The 26,048-nt window shown below is 40.8% G+C and overlaps 1 protein-coding gene and 1 non-coding gene across 2 annotated transcripts in view; both read right to left on the bottom strand.

Annotated features, from left to right (window-relative positions):
* OTUD7A (OTU deubiquitinase 7A) overlaps positions 1-26,048 on the bottom strand; it is a 379,982-nt gene that overhangs the window by 205,772 nt on the left and 148,162 nt on the right. The gene's annotated exons all lie outside the window — the stretch shown is intronic.
* Positions 3,138-3,244, bottom strand: LOC136147560 (U6 spliceosomal RNA). The gene has a single exon (XR_010659228.1). It is a non-coding gene; the product is annotated as a U6 spliceosomal RNA (small nuclear RNA).

Raw genomic sequence — 26,048 nt, 5'->3', positions numbered from 1 at the left:
TTGCTATCCAATTCTATTTTTCTCCAACATCACTGATTAGGGCAAAATATTAATTAACTACGCCATCTTTTCCCACTGAGTGAAAATACATCTATGCTTCAATCTGTTTATAAAATCACCTCTTTCAGTGATTTTTTTTCCACTCTGTGCCAATGCTATACTGTTTACCTAGTATAGTTATATAATACTTTTAGTATATGACACTAGTCTCCTTATATTATTCTTTTCCAAGCATCTCTTGCCAATATTTATGGGTTTGGGCTCAAGTAAAACAAAAAACTTAAGGTACTGATTGAAACTGTATATTACACTTATATGTTAACATCAAAAGGACTGATGTCTTCCAATATAGTTTCCCCATCTACGCACATAGCATATTTCTCCATCAGTTAGATTTTAAGTTCTTTATTAAAAATTTATACTTCTCATACTTCCTGCCTTTGGTGTGCATTCCTACAGCAAAATACATACACGATACACACAAAGTAAAAAGCGTGTTACTTTGGAGAGATTATTTCCAACATTCGGTTCAGAAGCTGGACTTCTTAATGTACAAACAGCTTATAAGTTGATAAATAAAAATTATCATAATTGTAAACTGGTGCAGTCGTGGCAAGCAATATAGATGTTTCTCAAAAAAAAAAAAAAAAAAAAAACAGAACTATTATATGATCCAGAAATTCCACTTCTTGGAATATATCCCAGAAATTCCACTTCTTGGAATATATCCCAAAGAAATGAAAACACTATGCTGAAGAGATAAATGCACCACCATGTTCATTGCAACTGGTGTTCAAAGAAAATGTGAGACATGGAAATAACTAAGTGCCCAAAGAAGCTGTGAGTTGTGGGTATATGCATGAGTGCGTGCATACATACATCACCACAATATATACATGGGATTTTATTAAGCCATGAAAAATAAGGAAATTCTGCCAATTGGGACAACACAGAAGGACCTTAGGATCTTGAGAGAATTATGCTAAGTGAAGTAACCCAGACAGAGAAAGATAAATACTGTTATGATCTCACTTATATGTAGAGTCTAAAAGACAAAAAAACAAAATGCAACCAAATTCATAGAAAAAGAGATTAGATTTGTGGTTACCAGAGCTGGGGGTGATGGGTGAGGGAACTGGAGAAAGGTAGTTAGAAGGTACAAACTTCTGGTTACAGGATAAATAATTACTAAGGATATAATGTATGATATATTTCAACATTGTTGAGAGTAGATCCTAAGAATTCTCATGAGATGACTTTCTATCTGTATGAGGTGATGAATGCTAACTCAGTTTACTGTGGTAATCATTTCACAATATATGTAACTCAAATCATTATGCTGCACGCCTTAAACTTACACAGTGCTGTACGTCAATTATATCTCAATAAAACTGAAGGGAAAAAAGAACAATAGTCATTAAGGACAATGGGCAAAAGCTATTATTCTTGTAAAAGAGGGACTTCAGACAGCTAATGAGAGTATGAAAGAATTCACCATCTACCACACCTCATAAGCAATTAAGAAAAGACAAAGTAAAACACACAATTTTTTAAATTAATTTGATGAGATTTTCAAAACAACAACACAAAAAAACCTAACATCCAGTGATGGTGAAGATGTACATCTCACACATCACTGGTAGGTGTGTGAATTGTAAAAAGACGCGCCAGCATAGGTGAAACGTTAAAATGTACACATCCCTGGAATGACGACTTTAAGATTTTACCTTACAAAAGTAGATTTCTAGTACAGAAAAACTATATACAACAGGTTTCCCCCAACCCCTAAACCCAGCAATATTTGTGATAGCAAAAGTATGAATATAAAAAATGAAGAATGTATAGTTATCCCTATAAAATCCTTTGTTTACTTTGATCTAATTAACATGGGGAAATAGGGCTTAACATGAGAAAGCCTGAAAATGAAGTAGGACTTCAGATGAAGACATGTGACCCCCATATTTGCTGCAAGGCATTCATCAGTGAGTGAAGTCCTCAGTCTCAGAACAACATGAAGTACAGACTGAAACGATATAGATCCCCTCAAGCACACTCAGCCTGTAAGAAAGGAATAAAATAATTTAACAAGGTGAATCTCCAGTTCCAGAACAAAATGGAGCAGAACAACAACAACAAAAAATATAATCAAAGCTATGGTTTTTCCAGTAGTCATGTACGGATGGTGAGAGTTGGACCATAAAGAAGGCTGAGCACCAAAGAACTGATGCTTTCAAATTGTGGTGTTGGAGAAGATTTTTTTTTAATTTATTTATTTTTAATTGAAGGATAATTGCTTTACAGTACTGTGTTGGTTTCTACCAAACATGAACATGAATCAGCCATAGGTTTACCCATGTCTCTTCCTACTTGAACATCTCCCACCTCCCTCCCCATCCTCCCCTCTAGGTTGTTACAGAGCCCTGGTTTGATTTCCCTGGTTCACACAGCAAATTCTCATTGGCTATCTATTTTACAAATGGTAGTGTATGTTTCCATGTTACTCTGGAGATGACTCTTGAGAGTTCTTTGGACTGCAAGGAGATCAAATTGATCAATCCTAAAAGAAATCAACCCTGAATATTCACTGGAAGGACTGATGCTAAATAAAGCTGAAGCTCCAGTACTTTGGCCATGTAATGCAAAGACAGAACTCACTGGAAAAGACCCTGATGCTGGGAAAGATTGAAGGCAGGAGGAGAAGAGGGTTGCAGAGGATGAGATGGTTAGGTAGCATCACTGACAAGTGGACATTAATTTGAGGAAACTCTGGGAGATAGTGAAAGACAGGGAAGCCTGGTATGCTGTAGTCCATGGGGATACAAAGAGTCGAACACAACTTAACAACTGAACAATAAAAACAAAAACATTCAGATCTATCTATCTATCTATATTCTTTTTCAGATTCTTTTTCCCTATGTGTTATTACAAAATATTGAGTGTGGTTCCCTGTGCTATACTTTGGTAGCTATCTATTTTATATATGGTAGTGTATATATAGTATCCAAAACTCTTAATTTATCCCATAAGTCAAATAAAAAATAAAGTAAAATAATTTAAAAATTAAATAAATAATAATAATAAAATGATAATCAAATTTGCCATTAACTGTTTTTTAAGGTTACAATTCAGTAACATTAAAAAATATGAAATGTTTGACAAATTTGTACATCATCTTTGCATAGGGCCCGTGATAATTTTCTTTGAATCACTCTGATTTTAGTAAATGTGCTGCCAAAGTGAGTGCTGGCCAACTGAATTTTCTTTTACATTATTTTTTTCTAATATTCTTTTCCATTATGGTTTATCAAAGGATATTGAATATAGTTCCCTTTGCTATACATTAGGATTTTGTTGTTTATCCATTCTAAATGTAATAGCTTGCATCTACCAATCCCAAACTCTCAGTCCATCCCACCAGTGTTGGTGCTAGTGGTAAAGAATCCATCTGCAAACACAAGAGATGCAGGTTTGATTTCTGGGTCTGGAAGATGCCCTGGGGAAGGAAATGGCAACCTATTCCAGTATTCTTGACTGGAAAATTTCATGGACAGAGGAGCCTGGTGAGCTTCAGTCCATAGAGTTGCAAAGAGTAGGACACAACTAAGCGACTGAGCACACATGTATGCATAATTTAACAGTATTGAGAGAAACATTCCAATTGGAGCAACAGCAAAAGACCAGAAGAGGTTATATATAAAGGCTCCAAAGACATACAGATGGCCAAAAAGCATAGGAAAAGATGCTCAGTATTGCTCATTATTAGAGAAAAACAAGTAAAAACTATTAGGTTATTGTAATAGTAACTGCAGTTTTGTCTTGTTGAAATTTAGTGTTTGATATTCTAGTACATTCTTAAATGTGGTTATGTTATACATCATTTTAATGAGTATTTCTTGCTTTATTTTTATTTTTTAACTTTTTGCTAATGACATTACTTGCTGTATATTTTATATTTATTTTGAAGAAGTGAAGTGAAAGTCACTCAGTTGTGTCTGACTCTTTGAGACCCCATGGACTATACAGTCCATGGAGTTCTCCAGGCCAGATACTGGAGTGGGTAGCCATTTCCTTCTCCAGGGTATCGTCCCAACCCAGGGACTGAACCCAGTCTCCCGCACTACAGGTGGATTCTTTAGCAGCTGAGCCACCAGGGAGCTCAAGAATACTGGAATGGGTAGCCTATCCCTTCTCCAGTGGATTTTCCCGACCCAGGAATCAAACTGGGGTCTCCTGCATTGCAGGCAGATTCTTTACCAGCTGAGCTACCAGGGAAGCCCATGTATCTATTTTAGACTATGGAAATGATGTTAGACAAAAAGCAAATTCCACCACTTTTCTTATTCGAGTTCAAAATGGGTAATAAAGCAGCAGAGACAACCCACAACACCAACAACACATTTGACCCAGGACTACTGTGAACATACTGTGCAGTGGTGGTTCAAGTCTTTTGCAAAGGAAACGAGAGCCTTGAAGATGAAGAGTAGAGTGGATGGCCTTTGGAAGTTGACAAACACCAACTGAGAGCATCACTGAAGCTGATCCTCTTATAACTACATGAAAAGTTTCCAGAGGACTCAATGTTATCCATTCCAAGGTTGTTCAGCATTTGAAATAAATTCGAAATGCAAAAAGCTCGATAAATGGGTACCTTGTGAGCAGCCCCCAAATCAAAAACATTGTTTTGAAGTGCTGTTTTCTTTTATTCTATGCAACAACAACGAACGATTTCTTGATCAGATTGCGACATGCAATGTAAAGTGAACTTTATATGACAACCAGCAAAGACCAGCTCAATAGGTGGACCAAGAAGACACTCCAGAGCACTTCCCAAAGCCAATAAAAGAAAAAAAAAGTGAAGTCACTCAGTCGTGTCTGACTCTTTGTGACCCCATGGACTGTAGCCCACCAGACTCCTCCATCCATGGAATTTTCCAGGCAAGAGTACTGGAGTAGGTTGCCATTTCCTTCCCCAGGGAATCTTCCTGACCCAGGGATCAAACCCGGGTCTCCCACATTGCAGGCAGAGGCTTTACCATCTGAGCCACCAGAGAAGCCCAACCTGCACCAAAAGAGGTCATGGTCACAGTTTGGTGGTCTGCTACCAGTCTAATCCACTACAGCTTTCTGAATCCCACTGAAACCATTACATCTGAGAAGTATGCTCAGCAAATTGATGAGAAGCACTGAAAACTACAATGCCTGCAGCCAGCACTGGTCAACAGAAAGGGCCCAATTCTCCTCCACAACCAATGCCTGACTACATATTGCACAACAAACACTGCAAAAGTTAAATGAATTGGGCTAAGAAGTTTTGCCTCATTTGCCATATTCACCTGACCTCTCACCAACCAACTACCACTTCTTAATGCATCTCAACAACTTTTTGCTGGGAAAATGCTTCTACAACCAGCAGGAGGCAGAAAATGCCTTCCAAGAGTTCACTGAATCCCGAGGCATGGATTTTTATGCTACAGGAATAAACAAACTTATTTCTCATTGGCAAAAACATGTTGATTGTAACAGTTCCTATTTTAATTAATAAAGATGTCTTTGAGTCTAGTTGTAATGATTTAAAATTCATAGTCTGAAACCACACTTATGTTTATACCAACGTAATACAATGAAGCATCACCTCACGCTGGTCTGAATGGCCATCATCAAAAAGTCTATAAACAATACTGGAGAGGGTATGAAGAAAAGAGAACCATCCTACATTGTTGGTGGGAATGTAAATTGGTGTAGCCACTATGGAGAATAGTATAGAAGTTCTTTAAAACCCTAAAAATAAAGCTACTATATGACCCAGCAATTCCATTCCTGGGCATATATCTGAAGAAAATCGTTAATTTGAAAACCTATAAGCACCACAAAGTTCACTGAAGCACTATTTACAATAGCCAAAATGTGGAAAGAACCTATATGTCCACTGACAGATGAATGGATAAAGAAGAAGTGGTAGATATATACAATGAAATATTAGCCAGACATTATAAAGAATGAAATATGCCATCTTCAGCAACATTAATGGACCTAGAGATTACCATACTAAGTGAAGTGAGTTAGACAAAGACAGATATCATACGATATCACTTATGTGTGGAATCTAAAATATGATACAAATGAACTTATTTACAAAACAGAAATGGACTCATAGAAAACTAACATGATTACTGAAGGGGAAAAGGCAGGGGAGGGATGAATTATGAGTTTGGGATTAACATACACATACTACTATATATAAAATAACCAACAAGGACCTACTGTATAGCACAAGGAATTTTGACTCAATATTAAGTAATAACTCATATGGGAAAAGCATCTGAAAAAGAATGTATAGATGAATAAGTATAACTGAATCACTTTGCTATACACCTGAAACTAATACAGCATTGTAAATCAACTATAATACAAAATAATAATTAAACTTTTAAAAGTCAACAATTAAAGCTAATTAACAAAACAAAACAAAAAAAGGCTTTTGTGTTTAGAACTATCACTGCTACTGCAACCAGTATGAGACTCAAAATGATTAAACCGTAACACCCAGGCCCTATGTCTGGAGAGGTTTGTGGGTATAACCTAGACAAGTCTGGAACATCTAACATGTGCAGTAGTAAAGAATCCACCTGCCAAAGCAGGTGACGCAAGAGACACAGGTTTAATCCCTGGGTCAGGAAGAGTCCCCTGGAGCAGGAAATGGCAACCCATTCCAGTATTCTTGCTTGGAAAATTCCATGGTCAGATGTTAGGGAAATTAAATGGATGTGGTCTTGTTCAGGTTTCACAGACAAAAAGCAGAGCAAGCCTCTGACCTTGCTTCTGACCTGCCTGGAAACTGCCCTGACTATGTACCTGCTGTGACTTCAAGCCATTTGACACTGTAGACAAGATAGGGGATGGATCTTGAGATAGTTGAACCCCTGGAGGAGGTCTGGTCAACTATGCCTGGAATTAACAACATTCCGAGATTTATAAGACAAAACAACATTAGCATAAAACTGGAGCTGCAATTTCCCTGCAAGCTGATGATAATATCAGTCTGTGGCCTGGGATTATAAGTGGGAACCCCCAAACTACAATTTTGAAGTCTTACCCCTGGAGTGGACATGCTGCCTGGGACCTTTTCACAACTGTAACACCAGATTGCTTGCTGTAACACAGGACTTCCAGCAATGTTTGAGTCTGGATGTTGGTCAAAACCCAGTTTGGTGATGTATCTGCTGTCCTATTTCTTTTTCCTATTAATGATTGTTTATTGAACATTAAGTTAGATAATTCTCTATTAAATATTAGAAATGTTTATTTGTGTATAAGAGTGGTTTCTTTTGTTAACAAGTCCTTTAAATCTGAGACAAAAGTTAAAACTTTTGGCAGAACAACGGAGGAGCCTGGTGGGCTACAGTCCATGAGGTTGCAAAGAGTTGGACACAACTGAGCAAGAAGTTCTGCAGAAGATTGCAGAGAACACCCAAAAAGGACCAAGGTCGAAGTGTGCAGACACTGGACCTTCCCCATTGCTGAACAGAAAGGGGAAGAGATTTTAACCAACCTTTCAACACTGTCTGCATCATGGCATCACCAATAGGGACAGAAAAAGCTAGCCCTATCCACTTGAAGCACTTAAATTTGAACTTGAGCCAACATGGGCCAAGGTGGAGACATCTTTGCAGTTATGGCACCTGCTCTTGAGGAGTGCTAGGTGGAATGCAAGGCTGTCCTTGTTTTGGGGCCAGTGTAAGAAAAGCAAGAGAGACTCCATCTTGAAGCCTGTCATCCCTCTTAAAGACAAGATGTGAACTGGGCATGAACTTTGCCCAAGAGTGAGGCAACTGTTGCTAATGGAAACCAGGTCTCCAGGAGACGTCCCTCCCTACAGATCACAAAGCGAGACTGTAGCTGAGGTCACACTGCCCCTGTTAGATTAACCACGGAGACATCCCCCCAGGATGTATAATCATTCTTCCCCCCTTTAACCTTAATTGTTTGTTCTCCAAGCAGTCTATTTGTGGTAAAACTCAGTCATATACAACAAAGAGGTTGCTAACATGTAACCATTCATGTAGCAGGGGGTATCAAACTGGGCCTCTCAGAAACATCAGGGTCCTTGTTGGGAACTGATTCCCCTTGGACCCCCTGGGCTGGCATAATAAACTGTACGCCGCTGTCTCGAGTGCCCTCTGAGGTGTGTTTTGCGACTCCGGAATACACAGCACTTGGTGGTCCTCAGTGCCCAAATCGTGGGTTACATGATTTAAGTGCACGTCCTATGGTAGTGCAAAGCCAGGTAAGGTTGAGCCGTCAGGAACTCCTCTGGAGATGTGTGAGATACAGGAGAGGGCCAGCGAGTAACCTTCACTCAGTACAGAAGAGTGTAGCCCGCAGGGCAGAGGTTCCCCACCCCAGGAAATCTGCACTTCCTCCTGAAAGTGCAAGCAGGATCCTGTAGGGTTCCCCTGCACAGGCACAAAGGCCTTTCTGGTTCACTTGATTACAGGAAATGTGCTTTATTGGGCCTCCAGGACCTTCCCTGAGTTTCAAGGGGACAGGTTCAAACGTTTGTATTACAGAAGAGAGAGGATACAGAGACAGGGGAGGGGCAATCGAGAAACAATAGTGCAGCCTTGGGGCAGGGTTCCCCCTCAAGGGATGTACCTAGCAAAATCTTTGGACTGTTTTGCAGTTACTAAAACCCCTATCAGGTGAGAGAAGTTAACTGAATGCTGCCCACAAGAATGCAGACTCCAGACGGGTTGGAATTAGAAGACTGATTTCACCAACCAATCGGAAGACTATCCATAAACTGATCACATCCTCTTTGAACCGCTACTCATTACCCTCTCCAGGTCGGGACATTCAGTTTTTAGGGCATTAGCCCACCACGGCCCCCTTTGCCTGGCAAAACAATAAACCTATTCTTTTCTACTTCACCCAAAACTGTCGTCTCCGAGATTTAACTCAGTGTTAGGTATAGGGGCTGGATTCAGCTTCATACTCACCATTCCCAAATGAGCTGGCACTGCACAGGAGTTGCACTTGTGAACTAATAATCTCTTAATTCTACATATGATGCTCTCACAACTTGAGGCCTTGCTTACCATGGAGAAATGACTTGTCCCAGGGCCAATTCCTGGGGCTTCCCAGGTGGCTCATTGGTAAAGAATCTGCCTGCCAATGCAGGAGACACAGGTTTAATTCCTGGGTTAGGAAGATCCCCTGGAGAAGGAAATGGCAACCCACTCCACTATTCTTGCCTGGGAAATCCCGTGGACAGGGGAGCCTAGTGGAGCTACACAGTGTATGGGTGGCAAAAGAGTAGGACATGACTTGGTGACTAAACAACAGAGGCCCAATTCCTAGAGACAGTAAAGTGTACATACACTCAAGTGTACATACATATACAAACCAATCAATCCAGAGCCCACATGCCCAACCACAGCCTCTGCTGGGGTCTCAGACTCCAGGCCACTGTCCCTGCTGCCCTAATCACCCCAGGGCCAGGAACCTAACAACAAGGAAGGGACACCACTTAGGGCCCCAGACCTGCTGAAACTATTCAAATCAGCCAATCCTAAGACCCTACTTGGCCAGGTCCTTCCCATAGAAACCACAGTAAAGGCTCTTACTCATATTTTCCCATCACTCCACTCTGGTGCTTCCCCTGGTGGCCCCCCTGTGGTGTGGCATGCCTCTTCCTCCGGGGAACTCTGAGTCACAAACTATTTCCTGATACGTTGCTTTACTATGCCTCAAATTATTTATTTTTATTTTTTATATTTATTTTTTATTGAAGGATAATTGCTTTACAGAATTTTCCTGTTTTCTGTCAAACCTCAGCATGAATCAGCCATAGGTATATATATAACCCTTCCCTTTTGAAACTTCCTCCCATCTCCCTCCCCACCCCACCCCTCTAGGTTGGTACAGATTGCCTGTTTGAGTTTCCTGAGCCATACAGCAAATTCCCCTCAGCTATCTATTTTACATATGGTAATGTCAGTTTCCACATTACTCTCTCCATACATCTTACCCTCTCCTCTCCTCTCCCCATGTCCATAAGTCTATTCTCTAGGTCTGTTTCTCCACTGTTACCCTGTCAATAAATTCTTCAGTACCATTTTTCTAGATTCTGTATATATGTGTTAGAATACAGTATTTATCTTTCTCTTTCTGACTCACTTTGCCCTGTATAATGGGTTCGAGGTTCATCCACCTCATTAGAACTGACCTTAATGTGTTCCTTTTTATGGCTGAGTAATATTTCATTGTGTATATCTACCACAACTTCTTTATCTGTTGATGGACATCTAGGCTGCTTCCATGTTCTAGTTATTGTAAATAGTGCTGCAATGAACAATGGGATACATGTATCTCTTTCAATTTTGGTTTCCTCAGGGTATATGCCTAGGAGTGTGATTGCTGGGTCATATGGTGGTTTTATTCCTAGTTTTTTAAGGAATCTCCATACTGTCTTCCATAGTGGCTGTATCAACTTACATTCCACCAACAGTGCAAGAGTGTTCCCTTTTCTCCACACCCTTTCCTGCATTTATTGTTTGTAGACTTTTTGATGATGGCCATTCTGACCAGTGTGAGGTGATATCTCATTGTAGTTTTGATTTGCATGTCTCTAATGATGAGTGATGTTGAGCATCTTTTCATGTGTTTGTTAGCCATCTGTATGTATTCTTTCGATAAATGTCTATTTAGATCTTTTTCCCACTTTTTGGTTGAATTGTTTGTTTTCCTGGCATTGAGTTGTATGAGCGCTTGTGTATCTTGGAAATTAATCCTTTGTCAGTTGTTTCATTTGCTATTATTTTCTCCCATTCTGAGGGTTGTCTTTTCATCTTGCTTATAGTTTCCTTGGCTGTGCAAAAGCTTTTAAGCTTAACTAGGTCCCACTTGTTTACTTTTGTTTTTATTTCTGCTACTCTAGGAAGTGGGTCATAGAGGATCTTTCTTTGATTTATGTCATCAAGTGTTCTGCCTATGTTTTCCTCTGAGAGTTTTATAGTTTCTGGTCTTACATTTAGGTCTTTAATCCATTTTGAGTTTATCTTTGTGTATGGTGTTAGGAAATGTTCTAATTTCATTTTTAAAAAATTTTTTTATATTTCATTCTTTTACATGCTGCTGTCCAGTCTTCCCAGCACATTGATTGAAGAGGCTGTCTTTGCCCCATTGTATATTCTTGCTTCCTTTGTCAAAAATAAGGTACCCATAGTTGCATGGGTTTATTTCTGGGCTTTCTATCTTGTTCCATTGGTCTGTATTTCTGTCTTTGTGCTAGTATCATACTGTATTAATGACTGTAGCTTTGTAGCATAACCCAAAGTCAGGAAGGTTGATTCCTCCAGCTCCATTCTTCTTTCTCAAGACTACTTTGGCTATTCGGGATCTTTTGTGTTTCCATATGAATTGTGAAATTTTTTGTCCTAGTTCTGTAAAAAATGCCACTGGTAATTTTATAGGGATTGCATTAAATCTGTAGATTACACTTGCGAGAATATCATTTTCACAATATTGATTCTCCCTACCCAGGAACATGGAATATCTCTCCATATGTTTATGTGATCTTTGATTTCTTTCATTAGTGTCTTATAATTTTCTGTGTACAGTTCTTTTGTCTCCTTAGGTAAGTTGATTCCTAGATATTTAATTCTTTTTGTTGCAATGGTGAATGGGACTGTCTTCTTAATTGCTCTTTCTGATTTTTCATTGTTAGTATATAGAGATGCAAGTGATTTCTGTGTATTGATTTTGTATCCTGCAACTTTGCTAAATTCACTGATTAACTCTAGTAATTTTCTGATATTATCTTTAGGGTTTTCTATGTACAGTATCATGTCAGCTGCAAACAGTGAGAGTTTTACTTCTTCTTTTCCGATCTGGATTCCTTTTATTTCCTTTCCTTCTCTGATTGCTGTAGCTAGGACTTCCAGAACTGTGTTGCATAATGGTGGTGAAAATGGACACCCTTGTCTTGTTCCTGATTTTAGGGGGAATGCTTTCAGTTTTTACCATAGAGAATAATGTTTGCTGTAGGCTTATCATATATGGGTTTTACAATGTTGAGGTAGATTCCTTCTATGCCCATTTTTTGAAGAGTTTTAATCATAAATAGGTGCTGAATTTTGTCAAAGGTTTTTTCTGCATCTATTGAGATGGTCATGTGGTTTCAAATTATTTATTAATTCACTATATTTTAAAGCAATTTGTTCTTGAGATTTTAACTGTTAAACCCCACATAGTTAACCTCCTTTTCTATATAATGTGGCTCCATTCTTCACAACAAGACTTTTGGATTGCTTCATAAAATTTTGAGTTAAAGGGCACCCTTTAGAATATTGATAAAGAGAACCAATTTCTTGCTAATTGGCTGGTTTGTGAGCTGATGAAAGCTTGATTTTCTAAACCAGTTTGTTACTATTTATTTATTTATTTTTGGTTGCACTGGGTCTTCATTGCTACACACAGGCATTTTCTAGTTGTGGCAAGAGGGGGCTACTGTCTATCTGCAGTGCATGAGCTTCTCATTGTGGTGGTTTCTCTTGCTGTGGAGTGTGGTCTCTAGGTGTGTGGGCTCAGTAGCTGTGGTACACAGGCTTAGCTGCTCCATGGCATGTGGCATCTTCCCAGACCAGGGATCAAACCTGTGTCCCCTGCACTGGCAGGTGGATGCTCAACCACTGGACCACCAGAGAAGTCCCAGTCTTTTTTTTTAATGGCTGAGTAATATTCCATTATTCACTATATATATACATATATATATATGTATATAAACACACACACACACACCATGTCTTTTTTATCCATTCATCTGTCAATGGACATTTAGATTACTTCCATGTCTTGGTTACTGTAAATAGTGCTGTAATGAACACTAGGGTGCACATATTCTTTTTGAATTAAGAGTTTTTTCTGGAAATATAACTGCCATATGACCCAGCAATCCCACTCCTGGGCATAGACACCGAGGAAACCACATCTCAAAGAGACACGTGTACCCCAATGTTCATCACAGCACTGTTTATAATAGCCAGAACATGGAAGCAACCTAGATGCCCATCAGCAGACGAATGGATAAGGAAGCTGTGGTACATATACACCATGGAATATTACTCAGCCATTAAAAAGAATTCATTTGAATCAGTTCTAATGAGATGGATGAAACTGGAGCCCATTATACAGAGTGAAGTAAGCCAGAAAGAAAAACACCAATACAGTATACTAATGCATATATATGGAATTTAGAAAGATGGTAACGATAACCCTATATGCAAAACAGAAAAAGAGACACAGATGTATAGAACAGACTTTTGGACTCTATAGGAGAAGGCGAGGGTGGGATGATCTGAGAGAACAGCATCAAAACATGTATATTATCAAGGGTGAAAGAGATCGCCAGTCCAGGTTGGATGCATGAGACAAGTGCTCGGGGCTGGTGCACTGGGATGACCCAGAGGGATGGGATGGAGAGGGAGGTGGGAGGGGGGTTCAGGATGGGGAACACATGTAAATCCATGGCTGATTCATGTCAATGTATGGCAAAAACCACTACAATATTGTAAAGTAATTAGCCTCCAACTAATAAAAATAATTGGAAAAAATTTTTTTTAATTAAAAAAAAATTTTTTTCTGAATATATGCCTAGAATTGGGACTGTGGGATTATATGGTAGCTCTACTTTTAGTTTTTAAACGAATTTTCATATTATTCCTCTCACCTGAATTCTTATCACCCTTCTCCATAATTCTGCAAACCTTATTTGCTATAAACCACCTTGAAGCCACCTTACTCTCCAGGGGGAGTAAATTCTAAATTGCACAATGATATCTGTAAAACCTACAGAGTTTTAAAAAATGGGAAAAAATAAACTCAAGAATGAGAAAGGTTTTACCCCTTAATGCCTCCTAGAGTAAGATATTTTACTTTCTAGCAACCATGCAGAATGCCCCTAGTTTTAAGTTTAAGAGCCTATCCCATGGTTTGCACTGAGGTTTCAAGAACATAATGCAAAACTGAGATAGCTATAAATAAAGGATAATTAATGCATTTTGTTCATGCCATCTCCAGCTAAGATGCACCACTTGCATTATTTAACGCTTTCCCGATGGTTAAGTTGAGAGTAGCTGCTGCTGCTGCTGTCACTTCAGTTGTGTCCGACTCTGTGCGACCCCACAGATGGCAGCCCACCAGGCTCCTCTGTCCCTGGGATTCTCCAGGCAAGAATACTGGAGTGGGTTGCCATTTCCTTCTCCAATGCATGCATGCATGCTAAGTTGCTTCAGTTGTGTCTGACTCTGTGCGACCCCATGGACAGCAGCCCACCAGGCTCCTCTGTCCACAGAATTCTCTAGGCAAGAATACTGGAGTGGGTTGCCATTTCCTTCTCCTGTGAGTGGCTGGGAAGCTGCATATCAGGATAGTGGCCTGAAAGTAGATTTTTCCTCTCCCCTTCAGCAGCTGGTTACTGTGTTTTTCTCTCCACTTTGGCAAAGATTGCTTGAGTACCTACAAACGCAAGCAACTGTGCAGTAAAGAGCCAGACATCCTAGAATGAGAAGTCAAGCGGGCCTTATGAAACATCACTGTGAACAAAGCTAGCAGAGTTGATGGAATTCCAGTTGAGCTAGTTCAAATCCTAAAGAGTGATGCTGTTAAAGTGCTGCACTCAATATGCCAGCAAATTTGGAAAACTCAGCAGTGGCCACAGGAGTAGAAAAGGTCAGTTTTCATTCCAATCCTAAAGAAAAGCAAAGTCAAAGAATGTTCAAACTAACGCACAATTGCACTCATCTCATACACTAGCAAGGTAATGCTCAAAATTCTCCAAGTCAGGCTTTAACAGTATATGAACTGAGAAATTCCAGATGTTCAAGCTGAATTTAGAAAAGGCAGAAGAACCAGAGATCAAATTGCCAACATCTGTTGGATCATAGAAAAAGCAAGAAGTTCCAGAAAAAATCTACTTCTGCTTTATTGATTACGCTGAAAACTCTGACTCTGTGGATCACAACAAATGGTGGAAAATTCTTAAAGAGATGGGAATACCAGACCACCTGACCTGCCTCTTGAGAAATCTGTATGCAGGTAAAGAAGCAACAGTTTTAACCAGACATGGAACAATGGACTGGTCCCAAATTGGGAAAGGAGTATGTCAAGGCTATATTGTCACCCTGCTTATTTAATTTATATGTAGAGTATATCATGTAAAATGCTGGGCTAGATGAAGCACAAGCTGGAATCAAGATTTCTGGGAGAATAACCTCAGTATGCTGATGACACCACCCTTATGGCAGAAAGCAAAGAAGAACTAAAGAATCTCTTGATGAAAGTCAAAGAGAAGAGCTGGCTTAAAAAAAAAAGCTGGCTTAAAACTCAACTTTCAAAAAAACTAAGATCATGGCATCCAGTCCCATCACTTAATGGTAAATAGATGGAGAAGCAATGGAAACAGTGACAGACTTTATTTTCTTGGGTTCCAAAATCATTGCAGATGGTGACTGCAGCCATGAAATTAAAATATGCTTGCTCCTAGGAAGAAAAGCTATAACCAAGCTGGACAGCATATTAAAAAGCAGAGACATTTCTTTGCTGACAAAGGTCTGTCTAGTCAAAGCTATGGTTTTTCCAGGAGTCATGTATGGATGTGAGAGTTGGACTGTGAAGAAAACTGAGCGCCAAAGAATTGATGCTTTTGAACTGTGGTGTTGGAGAAGACTCTTGAGAGTCCCTTGGACTTCAAGGAGACCAAACCAGTAAATGCTAAAGAAAATCAGTTATGGATATTAATTGGAAGGACTGATGCTGAAGCTGAAACTCCAATTCTTTGGCCACTTGATGTGAAGAACTGATTCATTGGAAAATATCCTGATGCTAGGAAAGATCGAACACAGGAGGAAAAAGGGATGACAGAAGATAAGATGGTTGGATGGCATCATTGACTTGATGGACATGAGTTTGAGCAAGCTCCGGGAACTGGTGATGGACAGGGAATCCTTGTGTGCTACAGTCCATGGGGCTGCAAGAGGTTGGACACGATTTAGCAACTGAACTGAACTGAACTGTGCAGCAAAGAAGCACACCTCTACCCCAGGGCACAAGATGGGTTCCTGCACTGAAGGCCCCTGTGGGTTTGCAGGTGACTCGCCCCACAGAGCTGTGACAGTCCCTGCAGTCAGGTACCTCAGCCTCGGGCAGTCCTGAGCTGCAAGATAGCTCCCTGCCCAGGTAAATGCCCTAGGAAACTGACTGAACATGACTTGGGGGATATAATAAAAATACAACTTCAATCTTGCCTCCATCTGACCTCTTTAAATGTATATATTTGGGGGAACTCAGAAGGGGTGTTCCTTCCACTGGGTGAGAATCTGGCCTGCCTCCTGATTTACAAACATAACCTGCATCACAAATAAACCATCCTCTGTCCTCCTGGTATGGTGGTGGCTCCTACCTGCTATGAAGGGACCAGGCCTGGCATCTTTTGCTGATTGGAAGCAGGAGAAGGATACTCCACATGTTATCCTACACTCTAGACCCAGCAGATGTTGAAGGCCCCCTTGCCTTTCAGGCATTTTTATTGGTTCCTTGCTCATGTGCTTCTCAGAGTCATTTCTGACTCTGCAACCTCATGGACTGTAACCCACCAGGGTCCTCTGTTCATGGAATTTTCCAAGCAAGAATACTGGAGTGCATTGCCATTTCCTACTCCAAGGGATCTTCCCAACCCAGAGATCAAACCTGTGTCTCTTGCATCTCCTGCATTGGCAGGCAGATGGGGTCACTTACTTGTAGTTTCCTTGACCAAAGTGGCCACATGCCTGCTCTTAATAATGGTGGCCTGTGGCAACTTCAGCATTCTTAGGAACTGATGTACATCTCTGGCTTCTTGTTATTGGTGTCCTTCTGCTCCCCCAAGTGACCCCAATGTAAGGGTCCAGTAGGACTAACACAGTGTCTAAGAAGGTGGGCTGAACTCTTTTATCACCCCACAGATGCCCAGATGAGGCACAGACCCTGGTCCACTCTGCTCCAAACCAAAAGATGGTGCCTTGTTTTCCAATGTTCCCACAGATCCTCAGCCTAATGGCCTCAGGTAAGTGGGAGGGAACCACCCCCTCCCATACTCATCAGAGGAGCTGATCTCTAACGGCCTTTGTAAACATTTCTCATCACAGAATCCCTTCTTCCATATCTGATTTGTTCCTTTAGATCCCTGATCAGCTGGAGAAGTCCAAAAACCAGGGGAGTGATTCTAGCTCATTTCCTTCCTGACTTGTGGACTTTGGCCCACCACCTCACTTTGGGACGCAGTATCCACTACATTTCCACACTTGTCTAAATTTAAACATTGACATCCTATTATAGGCAGCTTTACAAAGGAGGTCATACTTGACTGAAATTACATAATATAGTATTTGAGAAGTCTATTTCTACAGGAAAAGTGCTGAGTCAATGGGATGGCCATATGAGTACATGTATCTTAATCCCTACCTCACAGCATACACAGAAACCCAGTTCATATTGATGGTATTTCTGTATGTGAAGGGTAAAACAATAAATCTTTCAGAAAATGATACAATGGAACACCTTCTTAAACCTGGGATAGGCAAAGTTTTCTGAAACAGGATGCCAAACTACCAACTATTTTAAGCAGATACATTAAGAATTTCTTTTCACTACAAAACACTATTAAGAGGGTAAAAAGGCAAACTACACAGAGAGAAAAAATAATCGAAATTCATAAAATAAAAAAGGCTGATATTCAGGAAGTGTACAGAAAAAGAAATAGTTAAATGCAATAGAAAAATAGAAAGATACATGAACAAATGCTTTACAAGAGGACACACAAATGGCCAAGAATCAATAAAAAGTTGCTCATCCTTATTAGTTATCAGATAAATTAAAATCATAATTAGAGGGCTTCCCTGGTGGCTCAGTGGTAAAGAATCCACCTGCCAGTGCAGGAAACATAGGTTTGATCCCTGGTCTGGGAAGATCCCATAAGCCACAGAGCAACAAAACCCACAAGCCACAACTGTTAATCCTGTGCCTTAGACCCTGGGAACTCCAACTGCTGAGCCTGTGTGCTGCAATTACTAAGCCCACATGCCCTGGAACTTGTGTTCCACAACAAAGAAGTCACCAGAATGAGAAGCTCACACATTGCAACTAGAGAGTACCCACCGCTCACTACAACTAGAGAAAAGCCTGTGTAGCAATGAAGACCCAGAATAGCTGAAAATGAAGAAATAAAGTTAAATAAAAAAATACAAATCTCTAAAAAATCACAATTAGATATCCAGTGGGTGGCTAAAATTAGTAAAACAGAAAATACCAAGTGTTGATGAAGACATGAAGCAACTGGTCTCCTATAGGGCTGATGAGAGTGTAATTGGCTCAACAACTTTGGAAAATTACTTGGCAGTGAGATATGAAGAAAAGAGGCAGGATACAAATGCTAAATAATTAAGAAAAGCATAGCTGTTGGGATGTGACAAAGAGTGGCTAGAATCAGCTGAAACCAAGGTGGCTTTGAAAAGAGTCCAGACATTGATCTTTAGCTCATTATACCTTCATTGTAATACTAAAAATCACTCCCCCTTACACCATAATAGCTCTGAGGAGGACTATTGAAAGGCCAAAAAGTGGGCGGTGGCTCAATTTCTGGAAAATCCCCACTCTACCCCCAGATAGCAAGAACATTCCTCCCACTTGTTAGCTTATGAAACTACTTAACCCATAAAAACCTACAGCCCCCATGCCTTGGGACCACTCTCACTTTCTGAGACAGCCTACATTCTGCCTATGGAGAGGGTATCTCTCAGAATAAACTTGCTTTCCCTTTACTCTTAAATTCTTTCATGCAAGAAGCCAAGAACACTCTCTTGGTGGTCTGTCATAAGGACTCCTGCTGGCCCCAGGACATGCCATCTCCCTCTCTTGCAACAGCAGGATCTACCAAAGCTGATCATACATATGCAATATGATCTGCAATTTCAGAACTTGGCATATATCCAACTAAAATGCATACATGAATACCAAAATATAGGGTAAGTATTCCCACAGCAGCATTACTCACAGAGCTCAGATTAAGAAGGCACTCCAATGATAACCAAAGATAGAATAGCTATATTGGTGTATATTCACACATGGACAAATAGCATATTAGTAGCATAGCATGAACCAATGACCCAGTCGTACATACAACAGATGTACCATTTGCCTCATCACATGAAATTTAAAATAAGCAAAAATAATCTACAAGATAGAGGTCATGACAACAGAGAGAGCCAGTAGAGGGAAAACGAAGCAGGGTGAGCAGAAAACACAAGGGGGCAGAATGGCTGCAGATAATGCTATATTTTCTGGTCTGAGAGATGATTACAAAGGGATGTTTGCATTTTTATAACTCATTTTGATGTGTATTTTTCTGGAGGTGTATTATACTTCAATAAAAGGATAAGCAATAATGATCTATGGACCATAAAAAAACCCCTACATAAAGTTAATAAATAGGCTCATGAAAGACGTCTCCAATCCAACTTCTGTCTGCACATATTTTGAAAAACAGCTTTACCAGCACGTAGCTAGACATTTGCTAGTAGGCTATTGATTGTTTCGCTCAGTCTGAATGCTTTAGTCACATCAGCAAATGAATCAGCCCCTTCCTCCAATCCTTTTTCCACATAGCCAAAAAGAATTTGAAAAGATGTAAATTATATCATGGCCTTTTCTGCTTGAAACCCATCAATAGCTTCCCATTGCACTGAAATATAACCCAAACTTCTAAGCCTTCATTGTTTCTTTTAGTCCTGGAACTCAATGCCACACCCACCTCTCCAGGTGCACCTGGCAGCAGACTGTCTAGGTCAGCATTTCAGGCTGAACCTTCCATCCAGCCCCACACAAGCAGGTTGATTTCTTCACTCCTTTTTGCACTTGTGATTGATTTTGTCAGAAGAGCTTTCACAGTGCTTCCTCTCCTCCTCCTTTTATTGCAAGTGTCTGCTTCAATTTCACCCCTGCTAAGAAGCCCACTATGACTCACCTGTCTAAATTACCCTGCCTCTCACTTTATTGCTGAACCAATTACTTCTTCTGCAACACTATCAGAATCTGTAATAATGCTACACATCCATCCATCCATCCACCTGTCCATCCATCCTGTGTATGCTCTCTCTGCAGAGTTTAAATCCTGGGAACTTGCTTGATTTGAATATCTAGGACCTAGGAAGTTTAGGGTATGTAATAGTTACTTAGTGAAAGCATGCTAAAGAAATAAATGGAAATTAAAAAGGAAACTAACCAGTCAACACATTGCTCTGCTTTATATCTGAGCATTTCCCCCTTTTGCTAAAATCCAAAGTGACTTTTTCATGAAGAATACATAACTATTTTCACTGAATAGAATTGCATTTATTCCCTCCTAACTTAGCAGCACACTGTACACAGAGGGTAGATTAAGACACAGACACTGCCCACGTTTAAGTGGTGGAGTGACACTCAAACACATTGTTGTGGTTTATGCTGGCTTATAAGGAAGTTATATAACTGTAAAAAAAAAATTATGAAAATGGAATCAATCATTTTTTCCCCAGAAACTCAAAGAAACAACCAGAGAGAAAGGTTTAGAAAGGTTTACTGATAATTACTCTGACTTACCAATTTTTTAAAAAAAATTGCTTAATTATTTCAATAATGCAGTCTGTGTTAACACCTTTATTCTGTGATCTAAAAAGGGATCATGTTGTTGAGATGCATTAGCAATGATACAGGATGTAAGAGTAGGCAGGACTTCCACAGAAATGAACATGTATGGATGGAGCAAGGGTCAATAAACTTGCAATATACCAGTATTACAACCAAGAGAAAGTGCTGCAGAGGAGGAACACATGTTCTGATGGGAATCAAATACCTTCTCAATCTCCATGCCCCAAACTACACTTATGTAGTTTTAACACAGAAGCCACAGGGATCCTGTTAAACCTAAGTTGGATCATGTCCCCCTGCTCAGGACCTTCCAACCATGGCCCTTCTTACTCAAAGGGAAAGCCCAAGTCCTACCATACCTCACAATTTTTTGAATGGCATGATGGCATGGCACTTTCCTCTGATCCCCTCTACTTCTACCCATCTCTCACCCCTGCCCCATCCCCTTTGGCCTGAAAATGCCAGGACTCACCAGCTACAGGCCTTGTCCATCACCCTTTTACCTGGACATCCTGAGCCCAGGCCTCCCAGCTCTTCCTTCTTCTCCTCCAGATCTCCACGATCAGCTCTTGGTGAAGCCTTCTGAGACCCACTTGCCTAAATGTTCAACTCCCTCTATGGATCCTAACTACTTCAAATTCTCTTTCTCTGCTTTATTTGTTCTCTGTAGCCTTGACTGCACACATATATATTATATTTATTGTCTACCAGTCTCACTGAAATGTAATTTCCATGGGGACATGAAGTTTGTTTGCCTATTCATTAAAATACAGTGATTGAACAGTTTAAAAATCAAATTGAAATGAAATGAGTTCTATATTTCAAAGGAGGTTTCTTACATCTAATTCAGCTTTTCAATCTAGAAGAACAGTTCTCAGGATGTCTAGTGTACCCTATCATGGAAAATCTATGGCATATTTTCTATATAGAAAGAAAAACTGGTGGCCTTGGGCTGTTATTTACTCTTAAATCAGTTTGAAAAACTGTCAATGGATTGTTCATCACTAAGCAAAGGAAATCCAACAGTGTCAGATGAGAAATAATCAGACTCATTTGTTCTTTTTGCTTTTAAGCTTGCAAGCCAAAACATTTTGTACCCAGAGACTAAGAAATGTATCTCCTCCTTGTAAAGGCTTAATGAAAATGTAAATGGTAATAATATTAATGGTAAGTTAATTAAAAATTCTAAAACAGACAAGGAATTTTGGAAGTGTCTAAAGTTATGGACAAGACACTTACAGAGAAGAAGATCAGGCTGTGTAAGTTAGTTCCATCAACATTATATCCAATAAAGTTTCTATTTGTTTCTATATATCCAGTGTGTGTGCTGTATGTGTATGCTCACATGTATTTATATGTGCCTCTGTATTCTCTTGAGATAATCAGGGGACAATATGACAGTACAAAATGACACAGCTTTACAACAGGGGGGCAAAGTGCTAGAACAATGTCATTAAGTTCTGGCAAAGCCAAATGCGATATTGTTTCACATGCATGTTTTGTAAGAACCTGGAGGCTTTGGGCTTTGACTCTGCCCTGTGTAAAGTAAGCAGCCTCAGGCTACTCCTTCCACTCTGGGGTTCCGGCTTCATCAGCATTCCTTTCATGCTCTCCTCCCTTACAATCTTCTGCCACCATTAATTAGCTTTTCACAGCTTTTTTCAAGAACAAAAGTTGAAAATCGATTAAAAGAACCTTACTCATTTTCTCCAGCATCATTTGCGAAAGACATTAATTACCCCGTCCAACACAAAACAATCTAATGATTTTTCTATCCATGTGATCATTACTTGGTTTCCGTTTTCTGCCCATATAATTAAATTTCTCTCTTAAATTAACGGAGGCCATTGAGAAATCATGAGAGAGCCACCCACAAAGACCAGGGACAGCTGCTGTACACAGCTCGTCCATGTTGTGGTGTGTGGAGTTGAAGGCAAATATTCTGGCCATCAGCCTTGGTGTTGACCCTGAACTTCCCTGACGTCAGGACCTGCATCTTTGTCATCTGATTCCTCACTTCTAATCTGCTTAGAAAAACGTCTGTTGACCAGCTGACTGAGTGAATCTAGATAACTGAGAAGAGTGGGAGCTGGTGTGTAAATGGCAGAGGAAGGAAAGTTCTACCAACACAGAGGTTGGTCTTGGCCTGTTGCAAAACCTCCTGGTCCCTTGCAAGGATTCTGGGCATTAAGCTCAGACATGCCATGAGCTGCAAAAGGGCCTGTGGTCCCTCTGAGATCAATAGTGACAGGAGAAAGTGGTTCACCCAGACCCCCCGAAAGGAACTGGAGTAGGGTGTGGAGGTACAGTGTGATGGGCAGGGAGAGGGTGGCACCAAAAACAGCCCGAGTCCCTTCTGTTTCAGTGACTCTGAAACAGCTTTGACGTTTCTGAGGCCGACATAACCTCCACTTTGAGAAAACTGGGCAGTCTTGGACCTCATAAAAGTATGTACCCCTGTTACCCCCAAGGCTTCTTGGAGAATGTTCACAGATTTCTTGGAAAGTAGGCAGCTCCTCCTAGATGTACACAAGCTGTCCCCCAAAGCACTCCCTGGCTGGACACTACAGATGTGCACACCTGCTTCTGCACACACTTTCAACTTAGAAAATGCTAGCCACATGGCATGGGGTGACAGTCTGCATAGAGTGGAGGCCCCGAAGGCAATGACAGGACAAGGTGTGGCTTGAAGGCGGCCTGCAAGGAGGAAGCTGGTCCGGGAAGAGTGACCAGAGCTGGCCTAGCTGCCACCAGTCAGGGAGCACAAGGACACCAGAGCTAAACTTTGTTACAGAGAATTACAGTCTTCTCAGAACTTGTTCCTTGCCATTCCTTGTGGTTATTATTATCTTTTAATCAGTTAAATTGCACGTGATTGTATAAAAACAAAATCACCAATCATGTGGGGCAAAAAGCAAAACTCCTCCTGTGCTGAGGTCCACTCCTGACTGCAGAGGAAATCAGTTAAGAGGGTGTCAGCAGCTGACAGCACTGCCGATGCTGGGCTGCCGGGGGCCATGCTGCGGCTGCAGGATGCTCGGGTAAAAGGACCCCAGCATGACCCTGTCCACCCCTTATCTTACAGAACCCAGGGCTCTCAACTGGTTGTCAAAAAGGAAAGTTCTGGATACCTCGTCTGACTGTCCTGGCAACTGTGACTCCAATCCTAGGGCCCCTTGACAGCGGTACAGTTGGGAAGAGGGTAAGGAAGATGCTGCTGGTCAGTGGTCCCCCTAGAAGTACCTCGGCATTTACCAGGACAGTGAAGTCCGCAGGGAGGCAGGTCTGCGGGGAGAGGTTGGGAGGGTGACGGGGAAATGGAAGACAAACGATGCAGGAGAGCAAGAATGGGTGGGAAAAGAGGCAAGATGAGGGGCCCAGTTAGGCAGGAGGGAGACACTGCCAAAGGAGCCTGACACAGCAGCTGGGTGAGGCCAGGCAGCAGGGCCAGAAATGAAGGGGCCACCTGGGGAGGGCCAGGAGGCCAGGCCGGCTCTCTCCCCGCTCAGCTTGGCCCACACGGCACAACCTACCTATGATGGTGGCACTAGTGTAACTCAGGACACACTGACCATCACCTGATCCACACTCCACCCCCCACTGGTATGACATCATGGGGCAGGGACTGGCTAAGTGATCAGCTTTGCAGAAAGAAATGCCAGTCTTACATCCTTCTAGGTCTTTCCTTTGCACACATACACTCCCTTAGTCTTTTCAGTGGTACAATTAATATCCTATTACATGGTCTTGGGTGACTTGTTTCTCATATGCCATGGCATATCCCATGTCCCATGCCCAAACATAATTCATCCCCCACTGTCTGAGCAGATTTCTATTGTGAGAATGTATTCACTGAACTTGTCACAGGCTTTGTCATGAAATGTGGGCCTTCCTCTGGCTATATTTGCCTGCAAAGGCAGAAACGGCTGATGGAAACGTTCCTGGAAGTGGAATTGCTGGGTCAAAATGCAATTAGATGTCACATTTAGATACATAGATATTTAGATAGATAAAGCACCGATCACAAATCACAACTCAGATATGTATCACCACTCACTAATAACGTGAGGGTCTGGCCCCTGCACCCATGCCAAGACTCAGTGTCTTTATATATATATATATATAAATATATAGTCTTTTAAATATCTGCCAACCTGGTGAACAAAATGTGGTACCTCAGACTTTGTATTGGCTTTTTACTCCCTTAATTTGCATTTCTCTGATTACTCATGGGATTAATGAACTTTTCATTTGTATATGGACTATTTGTTTTTCTTCTGTGAATCTCTTCTATATATTCTCTGATTAACTTGTTATTTTTCTTACTGATTTGAGGCAATCTGTTTATCAAGGATATTCAATTTTCAATAAATTTCCCAAGATTGCTTGCTTGTCTTTTTATTTTTAATGATGACTTTCACCCAAAGAAGTTGAAAATTTGATGAAATAAAAATCTTCTATTTCTCTTATATGGCTTGTGAGCTTTGTGACTTACTCAGATTATGCTTCCCTCAATATCACACACTAAAGATGCCTCTGATGCAGCCCTAAGGACACAAGGAGTGGGTGCTGGGAGCTGTGGTGGGGCAGGAGAGGGCTTCAAAGAATTGAGAGTAAGTTGAATGTGTGTGTTCTGTGTGCAATTGTGTGGTTATATATGTGTGTCTGTATATGTGGTTGTGTTTGTGGTTCTCTGTGTGTACATGTTTGTGTGTATAAGGGTACATGAATGTGTGGGACTGCCAGGGGGCTGTGTGTGGACTGCATGGTTGTGTGACTGTGTGTGGGTATATGGGTTAGCATGTACGTGTAGTTGTGTGTGCAGCTGTGTGGTTGCACATGTGGATATGTTGTGTGCATGAGGTATATTACTGTGTTAGTAGCTGTGTGTGTGTGATTTTGTTTGTGAGTACGTGGTTGTATGTGTGGTTCTACACATGTGCATGTTTGTGTGTGGGGTTATGTATGTGTGGGACAGTGGGGGGCTATGTATGTGGTGCGTGTCACTGTGTGATTGTGTGTGGTTGAGGATGTGTGGATATGTTGTGTGTATATAAGACAAGTGTATGCTTGTGTTAGTAGTTGTGTATGTGTGGTTCCACGTGTGTGAATGCTTGTGTGGGGGGGCTGTGTGTGTGATTGTGTGTATATATTATGTGGCTGAGTGTATGCACAGTTGTGGGTGTAGTTGTATGGTTGTATGTGTGGATATGTTGTGTGTGTGAGGGGTGTTTGACTGGGTTAGTAGTTGTGTGTGTAGTTTCTTATGTTTCCTGTGGTCAAGTGTATGTGGATATGTTGTGTGTGTGTGAGAGAGGGTGTATGATTGTGTC

The sequence above is a fragment of the Muntiacus reevesi genome, chromosome 15 (assembly GCF_963930625.1).
Source record: "Muntiacus reevesi chromosome 15, mMunRee1.1, whole genome shotgun sequence".
NCBI classification, from domain to species: Eukaryota; Metazoa; Chordata; class Mammalia; order Artiodactyla; family Cervidae; genus Muntiacus; species Muntiacus reevesi.
Note: the sequence above shows the minus strand (reverse complement) of the source record. Positions and strands in the feature narration are given on the sequence as shown.